Source organism: Eleutherodactylus coqui, unplaced genomic scaffold (assembly GCF_035609145.1).
Source record: "Eleutherodactylus coqui strain aEleCoq1 unplaced genomic scaffold, aEleCoq1.hap1 HAP1_SCAFFOLD_269, whole genome shotgun sequence".
Classification (NCBI taxonomy): domain Eukaryota; kingdom Metazoa; phylum Chordata; class Amphibia; order Anura; family Eleutherodactylidae; genus Eleutherodactylus; species Eleutherodactylus coqui.
In genome coordinates this window covers 98,262-118,603 of record NW_027102352.1, presented here as the reverse complement: position 1 = coordinate 118,603, position 20,342 = coordinate 98,262, and positions in this window count along the sequence as shown.

The window sequence follows — 20,342 nt, the reverse complement described above, 5'->3', positions numbered from 1 at the left end:
AGTGACAATATGGGAACCTTTGTGAGTTGCATTGGTTGTATTTAAGTTGTTTTTCCTTTTTTGATTTATACAATATCAAAATTATCCAGTTTTTAGGCAGTTAGGTGGAACAGTTATTGTTCAAAAAATTGTTCAATCCAACCAAAGTGAGCGATAATCATTCAGTCTAAACGTAAGCCTGTGATTGAGTGACGAATGAGAATCATTCGCTTCTCGCTCGTTATGAATGTGAAAGATTGAATGATATTGAACGATTCACGTTGAACAAGCCAATGATGCATCTGCCTGTCTAAACAGGCTGCACGAGAACGAACGAGCTAGCGGTCACATCACCCGCTTGTTTACTTGTGCAAATGAGAATCGTCTTGTCTAAAAGGAGCCTTAGGAATAAGCCCCAGTCACTGTTTATTCACACAAATAAATAAACCACCTTTAACACACAGAATTATCTGGAAATAAATGTTTCACTAAGCTTGTATTTAATTTACATATATATTAATAAAACATAGCGCTATATGTGCATGCTTTGATATAGCCCATGGGAAATAAAAGAATAGGAGAACTGACAAAGGAGTAACAGTTAGTACTTGTTCTACTTCCAAGACATTTCAGAATGTTCAGGACTTTTTAATATTTCACGCATAAAAAGGCAAAACATACTTCAGTGACATACTAAATATCAGTTTAGCTTATTTATTATTAGCACATTCATTTCTAACAGAGATTTTTTTATGTCCAATCTAAAGACTTTTAAGTTAGAAAATTTATTTTGGAATATTATTCCTAATTATAACCTACTGTGGATGTGCATCTCTTATTTTAACCGAAATCTGTACAGTGAGTAAGATATACCCCTCAGCATTCTATGCTCATAAGCTGATTAGTTATGGTCATGACTTTAAATGAATATATGAATAAATCTGTCTATTGTTAAATTCCTTTGTATTTGGACATTTCTTATGCACTGGCACATTTTACAGGGTACAATATTTAGCTATATGTTGCGGTGTGGGTGCACTTGCTATTAACGGTCTTCACTCTAGCAATGCTCCTACTCAATGCTTATATTTCTTTTAAGCCAAAAAATCCAAACAATAAGCCAGTAAATTAGAGGTTAAGTTGCCGTTAGTTTAGGTTAAAAAGCACTCCAATGGTCAGCCCACACACTCTGAACTGAAGTTCTTACTACACTAGATCTTTCTAGTAATATTCTAGTATCCAGAATCCTACAGTCTTAAAGGAGCAGATAAACCATACTCTCTTTCTTCTTTTACAGTAAAATGGAGCTTACAATCCATACATATGAAAGTAATCAAATCTTACAAAAAGAATAAAAATATTCTATGTTTTGCTGCAGCTCTGCCATAGCTGGCATTAAGCAAGTGCATGTTATAAAAACTAGTGATAAGCAATTAGTGGAATCGGTTCTTGTCAGGATCGGGCCGATTTAATCAAAATTATCGTGAATTGGGATGGCTGGTTCTGACTCCCATTAAAGTCAATGAGAGTAAAATTGGTTTCAGTATTTTGCCTAACAGAAGCAATGCAGCCAAAGCCCCCCAAATTGCATAAGATTACAGTCACACATCTGGGGATCATTGTGCTCCACCCAAAAAATTGGCCAAAATAGTGTATAGGGGTGCAGTGGTTGATCATAGCAGAGAGGTGTCACTGAAAACAAAAGAAGGCCCCCATAGGGTCTCCTAGATCAAAAATTGTGCCAATAAGACAGGTTTGCTGCTTGTTTTAAATGCAATGTCAAAAATTTTACAAGGACAAATTCTGCCAGGTGAACACAACATTTAAGCATTGGCCTCCTACTTCTACATGGAGGAAGAAGGAGAGCAGCAGCACCACCACTGCCAACAGCACCTTGAATCTTTTATATAAATTTATGCTCATTCATATTTGACTAAAAATTGCCAGCATGTTAATTAATCAGTGGAATCTGCCATGGTGGTGCAAAATCAGGTGAAATCCATGTCTGGTTCATTTTTATAAACATCAGGCAATCAACATTGTCTGCAAACAGGAGGATGTCTGTCACTTATCGCACCTCCATTTGTGCTGAGCACCCTTTCTGATAGCACACTGGCAGTGTGGCAGTAAAGCACCTCTAAAGCACGTTGTGTAAGTTCTGGCCACTCATTCAGCTTAGACACTCAGACATCAAAAGGGCCAACACCATTCTGAATACATCCACATGGGGGCTGACATACTCTTGGACCATCATACTCTGTAACTGTAAGTCCTACCCTGTGGTTTTTCTGCAAGCTATGATGGCTAAAAAATTATGCCACACCTTTGTTAGACTTACCCTGCCATCAGTGGCATTGGGAATGCATCCCTGTGGCCATGGGGAAATTCTCTGCTCAAGCTACTTAACAGTCTGTCTTGACATTGCCGCATTTTGAATTCCTCTCCACTGATGGAATGAGAGTTATCATTTTGGCCTTGTAGTGGGATCAAGGAGAGTGGCTCCCCAGTAATGATCTGATGTTTTGATGTGGGCTATGTAATGGTCCTTCTGCAAGCAGTACAAAATAAAAGCACTCATATGCCTCAAATTGCCTAAGGGTGAAGGCCAACATTGCTTGCGGTCAGGCTTGAGAATCCTCTGGCTGGCCCTGTTATCCATGTAGAATAGATGGAGTTAGTGATGGATGGAAGGAATGTTGTATTGCCCCCTCCCCTGGCTCTTGCCCTTTATTTTCCCCCTCCTTTTCCTCCTCCTGCTTGTCCTCCCCTATACTTCTCCGATGGGTGGAGAAACATCTTAGAGAAGATGCCTCCTTTCTTTCTCAAACCCACTCTCCATGTAGTGTTGAGTAATTGCGGGCTGGTCAGACAGTTGGGAGATTGGTATCCCTTCCTCCTTCTACTCCCATGATGGTCATAATGATCAATGCATCATCATGACTGACCATTTTGGTATCACTTCCTCAAAGCAAGAAAAAAACCGCATGTGGTCTGCAGTCATTCCTAAGGCGTTAAGTGACCGATCAACATACAACACTTGCTAACGATATACACAATCTGGTACACTGTGATCACTCTCTGCTGCTGGCTTAGCTTCTGCAACATATGCTACATGGAATTCCACTATGTAGGCATGTCACAGATGAGGCGGTTGTGTGGTAGCCTGAATTGTCACTACAGCTCCGCCAGGTGAATGTTGAAAGTCAGAGGCATGACCCATGGAAAATATGTAACAGGGCCCCCAAATATAATGCTTTATTCATAGTACTAAGCTCCCTATATGGAGAACAGAGGCCCTATGGGCCCCCTAAGGCTCCTGGGCCTGGGTGCAACCACATGCTCTGCATCTCCTACAGTTACACCCCTGTTGAAAGTGCAAGCACAGTTTCTTGGCTTTTTTTTCAGCAATGGATGTAAACCTGGGTAATTGTTTAGGAAGCACTGCACTATTAGGTTCATTACATGCACCAGGCAAGGTATGTGTGTAAGATTGCCAAAGAGAAGGGCCCCATTGTCACATATGACCATGCCTGGCTTCAGATTGTTAGGGGGCAGCCATGTGTCAGCCTGGGCCTGCGAAGCTGACAACATGTCTTCAGCCATGTGGCTGCACTACCCTAGAAATATGAATTTTATGTGGTTTGAAAAGGTGGAGGAAGAGGAGGTGGGTGAAGAGGTGACAGACAAGGATGAATGTCCCACAACTCTTGGAGGGCATTCCTGAGCCCCAACACACGTTTCACCACCTGCTTTCTCAAGAGGTCACTGTTTATATGGACACTGCATACTATGTATTTTACTATTTTTTAGTAATCTGGAGTTCTAATAAAATTCTATTTCCTATGCTTTTGTGTCTTGTGTGTTGGACTTAAAGCAAACATAAGTCAGAGTATTAGCTGTGTTTGTCCTGTATTCTAAGGCCGCCTGCACACAAATGGGATGGATTCCGCATGCGTGATCCTGCAGCGGAATCCTACCCTGTACCTGGTCGGTGACCTCGCATACTTGTCCGGAATTTTCTTAATCTGTACTGCAGATGGTCCAGCCAGCACCGGTGCACATGTGCAGTACAGATTTGCTGCACCGTTGCTAAGCGATGACTTCATGATTGCAGAAGGGTCGCAACTGATTTTTGTTCATGTGCAGGAAAATATTGCTTTTCCATTGCATGCTATGGGTGGTATTTGCTACAGAATCCTGAGGATGCCCGCTTTGGATTCTGCAATACAAATACGCCTGTGTGCAGGTGGTCAAAGTTTACAGTCTGCTGTTTCTTAAGTGTGGGACTTGGGATTAGTGACTTTGGAAGAGTCATTTGTAATTAATTACTGTTTATTTATTTGAATTTTTGCATACATTACTTTTATATAGTCCATCTCTATGATTCCCATTTAGAATATGCTCTATGATTGACAATGCCGTACAATGTACATCTTGTGCCATGGATGCAATCCTTGAACAGCCATTTGAGGGTGTATACTGCTGTAGGAAATGTGATTGCATTGTACATTTGGAAGCCCACATCCTGGTTCTCAATGCGCAGCTTGCAACACTGAAGTCCAATGCCAACATGAAAAGGAGTCTGTTGCTCACTAAGCCAGCACTTGCTGGGGTAGATGGTAGTATCGGAGGGCAGGATGATCAGGCAGCTAGCTGGGTGACAGTTAGATGGAGGGGTAGAGGGAAGAGATTCAGGGAGGCTAGTCCTGAACTGGCACAACCCAACAAATTTGCAAGTTGTCAGAGGAGGAGAATGCCATTACAGGCTTAGCACTGCTGCAGCATGACATGCCCTCTGACTGCCAGGGGGATGTCTGCTCAAAGAAGGGAAATAGGAGCACAGGGCAGGCTAGACAGGTCCTGGTAGTGGGAGACTCAATTATTAAGATGATAGACAGAGGAATCTGCCACAAAGACCGGGATCATCGAACTGTGTGTTGTCTTCCTGGCGCTTCAGTTTGAAATGTTGCGGATTGGGTTAACAGATTACTAGGAGTGGCTAGTGAGGATCCAACGATTATTGGCACCAATGCCAAAGTTAGAGGTAAGTGGAAGGTCCTTAAAAACGATTTCAGCCTTTGTTTTAACACTTCCATTGAAGTACTCAAGAAGGACATATTAGAGCTTGAGTGGGTTCAAAGGCAGGCAACCAAAGTAATAGATGGAATGGGTGGACTACGATGCCCAGAAAGGTTATCAAAATTGGGGTTATTTTGTTTAGAAAAAAGATGGCTGTGCGTTAACCTAATAATTATGTATAGATATATCAAGGGGAAATACAGAGATCTCTCCCATGATTTATTTAAACCCAGGACTGTGACGGTAACAAGGGGGTGCCACTATGTCTATAGGAAAGAAGGTTTCTACACCAACATAAAAGTTTGGTTTTTTTTTACTGTAAGAGCAGTGAGACTATGAAACTCTCTGCCTGAGGACGTGGTGATAAACCCAATAAAAGAGTGTAAGAGGGGCCTGGACACATTTGTTGCATGTTACAATATTACATATTATAGTCCGTAATTACTTCAGAGGGGTTGTTGATCCAGAGATTATTCCGATTTCAAGACTTGGGGTTGAGAAAGTTACTACTAGAGAAAGAAGCTCTGGAGACAGGAAGAGGTACTTTGCTGAATTATGACATCGCCTTGCCTTTAGATAGTTAATAAAAACTTCAACTAAACACAACCAGTTTGTAGGATTGAGATGAAAATAGTAACCAATTAGATGCTAGTGTATAATGACGAATGAGAACACAAACCACAAATATTTATCCATCAGGAACTTAGTGAAGTACACTGTATACTGCATGGGGGTGCAGATTTATGAAAATATCTAAAAGTAGTTGCCCATAGCAGCCAATCACAGTGTAGCTTTAATTATACCACAGCAGAATACAATAATTGGAATCATCCATACATAAGCACTGACCAGCTTGCTATGCACCATGTATGGGTTAGTTTTAGGCAAAATGAAGTTTAAGTTTCTTTTGGATGAGCAAAGAAAGATATCAGACAGGGTAGGATGCAACCAATGAACGGTAATTAGAATCATCCAGAGACATAAAACTATGGGAAGTGTTGCTAATCAACAACAGTCCAGGTGCCTCAGGTGCTCATCCGCAAGTGCTGACAAGATTTTGAAGAGGCTTTCTATCAAAATCAGAAATCTGACATCACCTGAACTGGTCTGTTAGTCCTGAATCTCCCGGATTGATGTGCACCACAGTTACAGTATGCTACAGATTGCCTGAATTTGTTGAAGTTAGATTGTGTGGGTGTAAATCCAAAAAGAAATCGTTGCTATTAAAAGATCAAAGGAAATGAAAGTTGGCCTGTGCAAAAGAACATTGCCATAGGTCTCCCCAACAACTGGAAAAAGTACCTTTTAGTTCCAGACTTGTCAGGGGATACCTGGGAGAAGAGAGAAGAGTTCAAGCCAGAAGAGTGCACAGTCCTTACATTTAAACACCCTATGTCAGTAATAATTTAGCAATGTATGGCTGCAAACAGAGTTGGTAGACTATACATTGTTGAAGATGATGACTGGCCTAAAATACTGTGCAGTACTAAAAAACAAATGAGATTAAGAGACCAAGACTATTGTTTCCCAATGGGGACTTCATTTTTCGAAACAATAATGCTTGTTGCAATTGGTCAAAACTCGTTAAGCAGTAGTTTCAGAGGAATAGTATGCAGCCAATGGATTGGGCAGCCCAGTCCTTGGATTTAAATCTGATTGAGAATTTATGATATAACGTGTTCAATGAAATATTCAAAAGGCATCCCACTAACAAAAGAGAACTGATTGAAAGCATCATCAACACCTGACATTAAAGGGGTTGTCTCGAGGAAGCAGTGAATTTTTTTTTTCCCAGTCCCCCTAATTAAGCATACATTACTAAGCCCCCCCTGTAAATGACTTTTCTAGCTGGTTTGTACTTACAGTTCCAGCGTTTCAGCAACTTACAAAAATTTTTCCCAAGATGGCCACCGGCTCTTTTCCCTTCGCTTGCTGTAGCCCGACGTGCGCGCTCCCGAGACGCTACCAGCTGTGTCTCCCTGACAACCAGACGCCCCGCAGCCGCCGACCGGACCCCGGGATTGAACGCGGCCGACCACGGCACACAGTCACCCACCGCCAGGCAGCAGGTAAAGGGCGCTAGGCCTCGGCCCCCCCCGCGCTAGACCCGGCCCCCCCGCGCTAGACCCCGGCTCCCCAGCGGTAGACCCGGCTCCCCCGCGCTAGACCCGGCCCCCCCGCGCTAGACCCCGGCCCCCCCCCCGCGCTAGACCCCAGCCCCCCCGCGCTAGACCCTGACAACAGACGAAGGCCCCTCGGCCCAGCGGCAGTCCCCTCAAGACAGGTGAAGGTCCCGGGCCACAGCGGTAGGCCCCGGAGCCCAGCGCTAGGTTCCGGAGCCCAGCGCTAGGCTCCGGAGCCCAGTGCTAGGACACCCGGAGGGGCCCATGCCTGTTAGTGACACATCACCCCCGACCCATCACTTACCTGGACGGCGGGACAGCTGGGCGGCTTCTCGGGACAGCTGGACGGCTGGACGGCTTCTCGGGACGGCTGGGCGGCTCCAGTTTCTGCACCTTCCTCTAACAGAGGATGGTACAGAATGGCCGCTCCAGCGCGCTCCCGAGAAGTGACAGCTCTTCTGCGCATGCGCAGAAGAGCTGTAGCGGCTAGCAGGCTGAAGCGGCTCGTGCTCAGAGCAGAAGACCGGACTGCGCAAGCGCGTCTAAAAAAGCAAGCTGCCAGCGAATTTAGACGGAACCATGGAGACGAGGACGCTAGCAACGGAGCAGGTAAGTGAATAACTTCTGTATGGCTCATATTTAATGCACGATGTATATTACAAAGTGCATTAATATGGCCATACAGAAGTGTATAACCCCACTTGATTTCGCGAGACAACCCCTTTAAGTGGTTTCAGTTGAGCTGCTGAAAAGATTTGTGAACTCCATGCCTGAAAGAGGAAGACTGGTATCAAGAACAACGGATAGCCAATTAGATATTAATAATGAATTACTAATATTTTCGTGTTGTGCTTTATAGTTTACTTTTGCTGTATTTGAGCAATTTTAAAACATTCTGTGATGTTTTTTGTAGTATTGTTCACTTATAAGATAAATTACATTTTTTCATAATTTGTTAGTCTCCTTATAATTTTAAACAAAGGAGTTTTATAATATTGTTGCCAAATTTAGATTCTTTTAAATGTAAATTTGATTTAAATGTAATTAAGTCTTCAAAATCTAGTGTGATGCAGGACTTTTGAAAAGCATTGTACTAGGTGGACTGCTTGCTTGCCTTATGAACTGACAACATAAAACTCTGGAACCCTTATGGGCTTTAATGGAGGTTAGTTGATCAACTTCTACACAAACCCATATTTTATACATGTCTTTAGTGGCTCTTGAGTAGGCACTATATTGTGACTATATATTAAATTATACTTGCATGTACACTGTACTTGGTATGCTGTCCAGTATATAGATGAGTAAATGTGGTCACCTTCTATTACTTAAGTGTATATAAGAGCATGCTCATAAACTTGGTTGTTAGGAATCTCACGGTTATTTGCCCTGCTTGACTATCCACAGAATTAGTCTTTTATCTAGACAGTATAAAATAATAGCAGTTTGCATGTATCCCTAGTGCATTAATTACAATAAAAATGCAATAAAGTAAATGAAGGTGAAATAATTAGTTTGTTCAAAAAGAAGCCTCTTATATTTTGTTTTGAGATCAGAAATAAAAGTGTGTTCTGCTTCACTATAACCACAGGGGAACAAGATTATGTACTGGTGTGAAGAGAATTGTTAAGCAAAATGATTGCATTTTTCTAAGTCAGAAGAAAAAAAATACAGTTTGGTGCAGTTAATGACCAGATAAGTGAATTTCTCTCAGCATGTTGGAGCTTACAATCCATAATAATGAGGTTTTGATTGTTTTCTTGTGTGTCACTACCAATGGTGCTTTAAACAAATTCTGTATACTAACAGTTAGAAAAACATTTTGACCTGGCCAAAAGACCCTTGTTGTGTTTCCCTGGAAGTGTTCCATAGCACCAATAAAGAAACAAATCTTCTACAAATCCATGGTTAAGCACTCTGTTACCCATCTATAGATAACAGCTACTTAATAGCTGAAATTTGTGATCTAGTAGTCTGCAATTCATCACTCATTGCACTTGACAATCAGAGAATGCTCTATTGTATTCTTAGTATTACACTGGTCTCTCAAGTTACAATGGCCTCAGGTCACAATATTTTCAACTTGCAATAGGTTTCCCTGGTCCATCGTAACTTGAAACACCTCTCTACAGTACGTAGTGGTGCTACATATTCTCTAGTTATCTCTACCTGTGCCAGGATGAGCGGCTCCTTTGGGCACCAGGTGAGAGCAGCTCCATGTTTTTTTTTAGGTACACTGTGTATACCATATAGGACACTGAAGTAACTCTTGTCCTCTATATAGAAAGTGATTTACAGTTTTTAGTATGTCTTTGTGCTTGAACTTAATTAGTTATCCTTCTTTTTCTACTATTTTAATTTTTTCCTTGTAGTCATCATTTTTTCCCATATAGTCATCATCACGTGATGTATTTTGTATAGTTTGACGGAGCGCTGAGGAGCTTTTCTCTTTTTGATTGCACAATTTTTTCCTTGTACTATTTTGGGATAATATTTTGGGGCTTTGGAATCATTTACTAGTTTTCTGCAGATTTATGGTCTCAAGCTACAATTTTTTTCAACTAACAATTTTCATTCTAGTATAAATTAATATTGTAAGTTGAGAAACCACTGTGTAAGTAGCCTTGAGCATTAGTACCAAGTTAGTACAAGAAATGAAAACGTTATGATTCTTATGGTCCTCACCTCTGTTTCTACTATGTCTTTACTTCTTAATGTTCTATATCTATTATCCATTTCTTCTCCCTACATTTTACTGCACATTCAATTTATCTCTACTCCTCCAAGATTCAGATCCATCTCTTTTTTTCTAAGGATAGTAAAGGTACTTTTATATGCGCTGACAGTTGCTCAGGAAATTGCTCAAAAGAGCAATTATGGGTTAATGTCATACCATGTAAACTCAGAACCCAACAGAGCTCAATTGTCAGAGTCGATTAGTTTTCAGTTCCCTTCAAAACCAAGTTATTGTTGGCACATGTAAACAGGCAGTTATTCATCTATTAATGACTGCCTGTTTATTCTGAATGGAGGCTGGTGGCCAGAAGAGATCTCCAATGTGCTCAACCACCATTCAATGAATGATCACCCCTGTGTGAAAGCACATGAGTGATAATTGTTGGGACAACTGTTGGCCTCTTAAGAACCTTAACACTATCTGAAGTATAACTGTAGGCCATGTGGATATAGCAGTTGAACCCGAGCCCTTGTTCTCACGTAAGGAAACACCAATATAATATTATAAATGTCACTTGTTTGGTGAAGGCCCTGTTACAGATTTTGCATTGCAAAGTGAGCATCAGAATTGAATCATAGAGCAATGGAAAAAGAGGACTTGGTCTGATGAATCATATTTTCTTTTACATTATGTGAAAATTTACTGTGTGTCTGTCACTTTCTTGAGAAGGAGATGACAGCAGGATGCACTATGGAAAGAAAGCGAGTCAGTGTGACGTCCTGGGTAATTTTTTACTGGGAAATCTGCAACCCCAATTCCCAAAAAGTTAGGACGCTGTGTAACATGTACATATATGTAAAGAAAAAAAAAGAATGCAATGATTTGGAGATCTCAGATAACCATTTTGCATTCACAATAGAACATAGAACACATATCAGAAGCTGAAAGCAAGATATTTTTCCATTTTATTTTGAAATATTAACTCCTCCTTTAGAAATTGATGGCAGCAACACATCTAACAAAAGTTGGAACGGGGCCATGTCTACCATTATTTGGCATCCCCCTCTTCTTTCTACAACAATCTGTAAATGTCTGTGAAGTGAGGAGACCAATTGCTGAAGCTTTGGGATAGGAATTTTTCTCCTATTCTTGTCTGATGTAGGATTCTAGCTGGTCAACAGTCCTCGGTCTTTGCTGGATTTTTTTCCCCTAATGTGTCAAATGTTTTTTAGTGGTGAAAGGTTTTGCTTTCAGGCAGCTTAGTCCAGCACCCAGACTCTTCTTCTGTAAAGCCATGCTGTAGTAATGGATGCAGTACATGGCTTAGCATTGTCTTGCTGAAATATGCAAGTCGTTCCATGAAAGAGACATTTACTTGATCGGAGCATATGGTGTACTAAGACCTCTATGTATTGATCAGATTTGAGTGTGCCTTTCAAGATGCATAAGCTGCCCATGGCACAGGCACTAATGCATCCCCATACCATTAGAGATGCAGATTTTTGAACTGTGTGCTGATAACAAGCTAGATGGCCCCTCTCCTCTTGAGTCCACAGGACACGTAGTCTGTGGTTTCTAAACACAATTTCACATTTGTCATTCTCTAAATAATACAGTTTTAACTTGTATTTGTGGATTCCCCCATGAACTGTGTTCACAGACAATGATTTCTGGAAGTATTTCAGAGCCCATGCAGTGATAGGCATTTCATGCCTGTGTTTAATGCAGTGCCACCTGAAGGTCTGTAGATCTTAACCCCTTAGTGACCAGCCCATTGCCTTTTTACATCCTGGCCTGCTGGGCTTAATTCCCAGAGGACGTAAAAACATGCTTCCTCTGGGAATGACAGCCCTGCAGGCTCTGCATGTGACAGCTCCATGCTGCTGGTTACTGGAGGTAGCTGACAGCATGGAGGTGTCATCCCGGGCCACAGGACCCCACTCCTGGTCACACGTTCGCCGGTATCCACCGGATACCGGCAATCACGTTAAGGTCAATGAAAAGTTGGAAAAAGTCAAACTTTCAGCTCCTCTTATGGATCGGATCCATAAGGGAGCTGAAAATACTCACCCCCCTGTCCTCCGCGATGTCTGGTGTCTTCTTTGTTCTCCCCGGACTAGCCCTTGGCGTCTGCGCATGCGCGCCAGATATATTATGTCACGCATATGCACAGAGAGCCGGGAGGCCCGGGAAACTTAAAAACTCCCTGCTCCCGCCTAGTATGAGTAGCCGAGAGCAGGGAGCTGTCACCGGGAGCCGCTGTATGCGGTTCCCAGTCACATCGTCACTGCTATTCAATGGATAACAGCGATCATGTAAAAGTTTAAAAAGTGTAATAAAAAAAGAAAAAAGTTTGAATCATACCCATGAGGGGAGGCCCCCGGATTTATCCACAGACTTTACCCTGGCTTCTGTGCACGCGTCCGTCACTAAAATGACAGACGCAGGCGCAAAAGCCGTAGATTGGCGGGGTAATTTAAAATCTCCCAGCACCTGGCTACTAAATGTAGCCTAGAGCCAGAAAATTTCATGGGGTGCCACGGTACGTGGTTCTCAGTCACGTAATCGCCATTATCTAATGGATAACGGTGATCATATAAAAGTAAAAAAAAGCTACATTTTCACCTCCCGTCAGGGATCCGATCTGTGAGGGGAGGTGAAATTACTTAACCAAGGCCACAGGCGATGTCCCCTGACAGGATCCTTATCCGCTGACCTTAACCCAGCTTTGGCGCATGCGCCCCTCGCCAAAATGGGGGACACAAGCACAGAAGCTGGGAAGGGCAAGAGGAAATTCAAAATCTGCTTGCTGCTGGCTACTAATGGCGGTCACGTGATCGCCATTATCCAATGGATAATGGCGATCATGTAAAAGTTAAAAGACAGTTAAAGTTTGATGCTCTGTTCAGTTTGGGCCCTGTTGTGCATCCAGACAGAAGATTAGGGCTACAATGCGTATGTTTCCGAACACGGGACAAAGGGGGGTATCCATTTTGGGGTGAAAGTCTTCATTCCTATGTATGCTGTACAAAAAAACCTGTTTTTAAAATGACATGATTGCCAAAAAAATAAATCGTAATTTTTTCCTTCTGCCTTGCTTTGATTTATTCAAAAACTGTGCGGTCAAAATACGCAGTACACGCAGATGAATTTGTTAAGAGGCCTAGTTTCCAAAATGACATTATTTGTGGGGTTCTGTGTCATTTTGGCTGCTCAAGGGGTCTATAAGTTTGCAATGGGGCCTAAAACGCCTTCAAGCAAAATGTCTGATCTGAAAGCCACCGGCTGCTCCTTTCAGTTTGGGCCCCGTTGTCTATACGGACAGAAGATTAGCGTATATTTCTGAACACAGGACAAACGGTTGTATCCATTTTGGGGTGCAAATCTTCATTTTGATGTGCACTATAGAAAAAAATCCTGTGTTTAAAATTACATATTTGCAAAAATATGGAATTTTATTTTTTCTTGTCTAAGGCCGGCTGCACACGAGCGTGACGGGCTCCGCCGCGGAATATTCCGCAGCGAAGCCCGTCACGGCGCCCCCCAGAGACTCCATACTTACCAGCGGATCCGGAGTCTTCGCTCCCGCATGACGCTTCCCCGCTCACCGGCGCCGCGTCACATGACACGCCCACCGCGTCACATGACGCGGCCGGCCGTGTCATGTGACGCGCCGGCTGCGTCATATGACACGGCGGCGGTAGGCGAAAAAGCGTTTTCACGCTATCTTCCGCTGTGTTACAGCGGGAGATAGCATGAACGGACGGCTTCCATTGACTGCAATGGAAGCCGTCAGCGCGTACACCCACGGCAAATAGAGCATGCCGCGGGTGAGGACGGGAGATTTCACGGTGCGGAATTCCGCACTGTGTGCCCTGAGCTATTAGGTTCAATAGAACCTAATAGCTGCGGGCAACGCAGCGGATTTTCGCCGCGAATTATGCGGCGGAAATCCATTCGTGGGAAGGAGGCCTAAATTGCATTAATTTCTGAAAAGAAACCGTGGGGTCAAAATACTCATGACCCCCCCTCACTGAATACATTAAGGGGTGTAGTTTTTAAAATGGGGTCATTTGTGGGGATACGTATCATTCTGACAATTATAAACCTTTGCAATCTTGGCTTGGTGCAGGAAAATAAAGTATTCCTCAAAATGTTAATAAGTAATGTCAAATTTGTGCATTTACTAAATGGTTAAAAAAAAAAGAGTTTTTACAAGGTGCGCCGAGAATAAAGTAAACATGGAAATATATACCTTATCAAAAATTTCTATATTATGTTTGCACATATTTGAAATATTGCAGTTGGAAATGTGAAAAAAATGAGGATTTTTTTCAAAATTCTCCCAATTTGGTGCTTTTAATAAATATACACAAATTCTATCGGTCTTTTTTTTCCGCCTAAATGAAGTACAGTATGTGGCGCAAAAACAATGTCAGAATCACTTGGATATGCAAAACCTTTACGGTGTTATTCCATGTAAAAGTGACACATGTCAGATTTTCAAAATTTATCCTGGTCATTAAGGCGCAAACAGGCTTGGTCACTATGGGGTTAAATATCTAATATTGACTGTTGTCCTTGTCCTTTATGCACATAAATTTTTCCTGATTCTCTGAATTTTTTGATGACATTATGTTGATGATGGAATATTCAAGGTATTCGCATTTTATGTGGAGGAACATTTTTCTGAAATTGTTCCACAATTTTTAGACAGTTTTTAACAGATTGCTGAACCTCTGCCCATCTTTGCTTCTGAGAGATTCTGTCTCCATAACATGCTCTTCCTTTTATACACAGTTATGTGATTTTGTACAAAATTGACCCTTCAGCTGTTTTTCATTAGGGCCAATTACTTTTCCAGCCTTTTGTTACCCCTGTTCCAACTTTTTTGAGATGTGTTGCCGCCAAGAATTTCTAAAGGAGTTAGCTTTTTAAAATGAAATGAAAAAAATGTCTCAGTTTTACCTTCTGATATGTGTTCCATTTTCTATTGTGAATAACATATAGTTATATGAGATTTCCAAATCATGGCATTCTTTTTTCTTTACATTTATGTACATTTTACACAGCGTCCCAACTTTTTTGGAATTGGAGTTGCAGGTTCCTGGCTCTCAAATGGATGTACAACCAATGTAAGAAATTTTGCACTAAGCACTCCTCTTCATGGCAGCAGTATTCCCTAATGATAGTGGCCTCTTTCAGCAAGATAATGTGACCTGCCACACTGCAAAAATTGTTTTAGAATAATTGAAGGAACACGGCATAGAGTTCAAGATGTTTACTTGACCTCTAAAGTCCTCAGACCTCAATTCAACTGAGCGGCTGCTCAATGTGATGGGAAAATCAGCCAGTGTATATATATATATATATATATATATATATATATATATATATATATATATGAGATTTCCAAATTATTGCATTGTGTACATATATATACAATGCAATAATTTGGAAATCTCATATAACTATATTTTATTCACATACATATATACGCACACACACTCAAGAGAAAAACTAAGTACAGTCTCTTTGAATTCTATGGTTTCACATATCAGGGCATAATAAAAAGTATCTGGTCCTTCTAAAAGTTCTTAAAATTAGGTGGATACAACCTCACATGAACAAGACGTAGGCCCAATTACACTGTGTCATTATTTATTTAACAAAAAATAGGCAAAAATGCAGAAGCAGTGTTTGAAAAATGAAGTACTCCCCCTGAATCAGCAGCTTGTAGAAACACCTTTAGGCCTCATGTCCACGGGGAAAATAAAATTTAAGATCCGCATGTAAAATCTCCCATATGAATGCATTGACCACCCGCGGGTAGATAAATAGCCGCGGATGGTGTTTTAAAGTGATTTTAAAATTCCAGGTGGCGGGAAAAAAATGCGACATGCTCCATTTAGATGCGGATAACGCTCCGGATGGCCCCTATTGATCTCTATGGGTGCGGGAGATTGGCTGCGGATCTTAAATGTGAATTAAATGGGTGCGCAAGATCCGCTGCGGATTTCAAGGCTGGGAGGTGGGGAAAGTACTAGGAGGGGGGATAAAGTCGGCAAAACACCTCCAGCGTAAAAATTGCATCCGCGTACATACGCGCGTGAAAAAAAACGCATGTGCACGTCACCCGCATTCAATAAAATACAATTTTAAGCTGATCCGCACTGCATCCGCAGCAGAAATCCGCATTACAAATCCACAGCGGGCCTGATTTTCCCCGTGGACATGAGGCCTTAGTGGCAATAACTTAAAGCAATCGTTTTCTGTCTGACTTTATCTCTCACATCTTTCTGGAGGAATGTTAGTGCAAAAACCAGTAATTGTTTTAGAATATGCTTTTTGGGGTCTAAATTCTTTGTTAGAAGTAAGCTGAGCTCAGATTGACTCTTACCATAACAACACTTAGCTTGATGAAAGTAATCTGTTTACTGATTGACAGACATCAGATTTTATAGGGGCACAAGCTTCAATTGCAATAATGAAATCTATTATAATTCATTCATTACCATTGGTCAAAGAAACATAGACATGCAAGATAAGGAATTAACATCTAAAATGCCAGGCAAAGGCAGCAGAGGTGCAGAAATAATAATACATGCTTAACTTCTTGGAACAGTAAATCTGAACAATGACTTGTTTAAAGAGAATGTTTGGGAACATATAATAACAGCTAGGAACATGTCAGTTTGAGGGTGCATTCAGACGAGCATGTGTGCCCACGAATGTGCACAAATAAGCGTGAATGCAAGTCCTGGCAACATTGCTTTTAATTGAATTCAATGAATGGCCGAGCGCTGCCTGTGATTGGCTGAGTGCTGTGACCAATCACAGGCAATGCTCAACTGTCATTTTATCAATTGGCTGAGCGCTCAGCCAATTAGATACAGCCCTTTCAGCAGGCAAGGATTTAGGCCTCATGTCCACGGTAAAAATAAGATTTCAAGCCCGCAGCGTTTTTTCCCGCACGCGGATCCGCACCCCATAGGGATGCATTGGACACCTGCAGGTAGTTAAATATCTGCGGATGTCATTTTCCCCTTAAGGGCACGGATTGCGTGTGCGGGAAAAAAAACGCAGCATGCTCCATTTTAGTGCGGGTCTCCCACGGGGACGGCTCCTGCAGTCTTCTATTGAAGCTTATGGAATCCGTCCGGATCCACGGCACACCTGCGCCTGAATTTCTGCTCTCTGCCTACACTCATGGTAACCAAATTTTTTCAGGTGTTCGCCTATACTCTTGGTACACCAATGTATCAGGGGTTCGCCTACACTTTTGCTACATAAATGTTATTAGGTTCTGCCTATACTCTTGCTATAGAGATATGTTACTGGGGTTCGCCTATACTCTTGCTACATAAATGTTACTGGGGTCAGCCTATACTCTTGCTACATAAATGTTACTGGGGTCTGCCTACACTCTTGCTACAGAAATGTTACTGGGGTCCACCTATACACTTGGTACAGAAATGTTACAGGTGTCCGCCTATACACTTTGTACAGAAATGTTACAGGTGTCCACCTATACTCTTGCTACAGAAATGTTATTGGGGCCCGCCTATACTCTTGCTACAGAAATGTTATTGGGCTCCGCCTATACTCTTGCTACAGAAATGTTACAGGGGTCCGCCTATAATCTTGCTACAGAAATGTTACTGAGGTCCGCCTATACTCTTACTACATAAATGTTATTGGGGCCCGCCTATACTCTTGCTACAGAAATGTTACTTGGGTCCACCTATACACTTGGTACAGAAATGTTACAGGTGTCCACCTTAACACTTGGTACAGAAATGTTACAGGTGTCTGCCTGTAACGCAGCATGCTCCATTTTAGTGCGGGTCTCCCACGGGGCCGGCTCCTGCAGTCTTCTATTGAAGCCTATGGAAGCCGTCCGGATCCACGGCACACCTGCGCCTGAATTTCTGCTCTCTGCCTACACTCATGGTAACCAAATTTTTTCAGGTGTTCGCCTATACTCTTGGTACACCAATGTATCAGGGGTTCGCCTACACTTTTGCTACATAAATGTTATTAGGTTCTGCCTATACTCTTGCTATAGAGATATGTTACTGGGGTTCGCCTATACTCTTGCTACAGAAATGTTACTGGGGTCCGCCTATACTCTTGCTACATAAATGTTACTGGGGTCCGCCTATACTCTTGCTACATAAATGTTACTGGGGTCCGCCTATACTCTTGCTACATAAATGTTATTGGGGCCTGCCTATACTCTTGCTACAGAAATGTTATGGGGTCCGCCTATACTCTTGCTACATAAATGTTACTGGGGTCCACCTATACACTTGGTGGTGAAAGGTTTTAGGGGTTCACCTATACTCTTGCTACATAAATGTTACTTGCTACAGAAATGTTACTGGGGTCCGCCTATACTCTTGCTACATAAATGTTACTGGGGTCCGCCTATACACTTGGTACTGAAAGGTTTGAGGGGTTCACCTATACTCTTACTACAGAAATGGTACTGGAGTCCGCTTATACACTTGCTACTGAAAGGTTTGAGGGGTTCGCCTATACTCTTGCTACAGAAATGTTACTGGGGTCTGCCTATACTGTGGGTGCACAAAGGTTTCCCATAGCGGTATTCAGCTGCCTGACACATACACAGAATGAAGTGTGTGGGGACACATGGATTTCCCATAGCTATTTAACTCACGGCACCTTGGGTCACACAAGGTGGAGGCGGGGACCGAGCCGGACCCAGGGCTCGCTCACGTACTTCCCACACGGAGTATTGTGGGTCCTACCTCGGTCATGGTTTCTCGGCCTTAATATGCCACCTCCTCCTCCTGCTTGGGTCTGGGGATCAGCGGTGGGCAATATGTATTTTCTCTCGTGTTACCACAGTTATCTGAGACAGTGGTTAGGGCCAAACAAAAGGAGCATTACTGCATTAATGAGACGTTTACATCTGCACTAGCATCCGAGTCCGCTTGAGGCCCACGATTACTGAGGATGTGGGCCGAGGCCAAGGACCTGGGGGGGAAGAATCAACTGCGCCAGGTATGGCCTGTGAAACTTCTTTGTGGTTCATCCAGTCTTTGGAGTGATGGAGCTACCGTAACTGATTTAAAGAGACGTTCACAGCTGTACTAGCATCCAAGTCCGCTTTATGCCCACGATTACTGAGGGTGTGAGCCGAGGCTGAGGTTCTTGGTGGGGTGAAACTGCCTTGTTTGGGTGCTCTGATTTCTTTATGTGTAATACCATCTTTGAGTTTCATGGGCTCGCCCATGCTGTGGGTGCACAAAAACTTCCCATTGCGTTGTTTTACCTGTATGGCAGAAATACACTGACTGACTTGGCTAGTGTGCAGACGGCTTTCCCATTGCGGTGCTTTACCTATCTGGCACAAATACACTGAATGACTAGGGCAGAAGTGTGGGCTGAGGTCCTGGGCGGGGTGAAACTCTGCCATGTTTGGGCACTCTCTTTTCTTCATGTTTAATACTCTCTTTGAGTTTCATCAGCTTGCCTATGCTGTGGGTGCACAAAGGCTTTCCCATTGCATTGTCCAGCTATCTGACACATACAAAAAATAAATTGGGCAGAAATGTGGGCTGAGGTCCTGGGCGGGGGGAAACTCTGCCATGTTTGGGCACCCTCTTTTCTTCCTGGTTAATTTTGTCCCTGGGTTCCAGGGGCTCGCCTATACGGCGGGTGCAGAAAGGCTTCCCCATTGCATTGTTTAGCTATCTGACACATACAAAGAATGAATTGGGCAGAAATGTGGGGCCAAGGCAGAGGTCCTTGGCGGGGTGAAACTCTGCCATGTTTGGGCACTTTGATTTCTTCATGTGTAAAACTTTCCTTGGGTTCCAGTGGCTCGCCTATGCTGTGGGTGCACAAAGACTTCCCATTGAGTTGTTTTACCTGTCTGGCACAAATACATTGACTGACTAGGGCAGAAATGTGGGCCGAGGCCCAGGCTCTTGGCGGGGTGAAACTCTGCCATCTTTGGGCACTCTGATTTCCTCATGTGTAATACCATGCTTGAGTTCTTTGGGCTCGCCTATGCTGTGGGTGCACAAAGACTTCCCATCGCGGTGTTTTACCTGTCTGGCACAAATACACTGACTGACTAGAACAAAAATGTGGGCCGAGGCCCTTAGCGGGGTGAAACTCTGCCATGTTTTGGCACTGTGTTTTCCTCATGTGTAATACCATCTTTCAGTTCCTTGGCCTCGCCTATGCTGTGGGTGCACAAAGACTTCCCATCACGGTGTTTTAACTGTGTGGCACAAATACACTGACTGACTAGGGCAGAAATGTGGGCCGAGGCCGAGGTTCTTGGCGTGGTGAAACTCTGCCATGTTTGGGCACTCTGATTTCTTCCTGTGTAATGCCATCTTTGTGCACCGACAGCATAGGCGAGCCCAAGGAACTCAAAGACTTCCCATTGCGGTGTTGAGCTATCTGACACCTACACAGAATGAATTGTGTGGGGACATGGATTT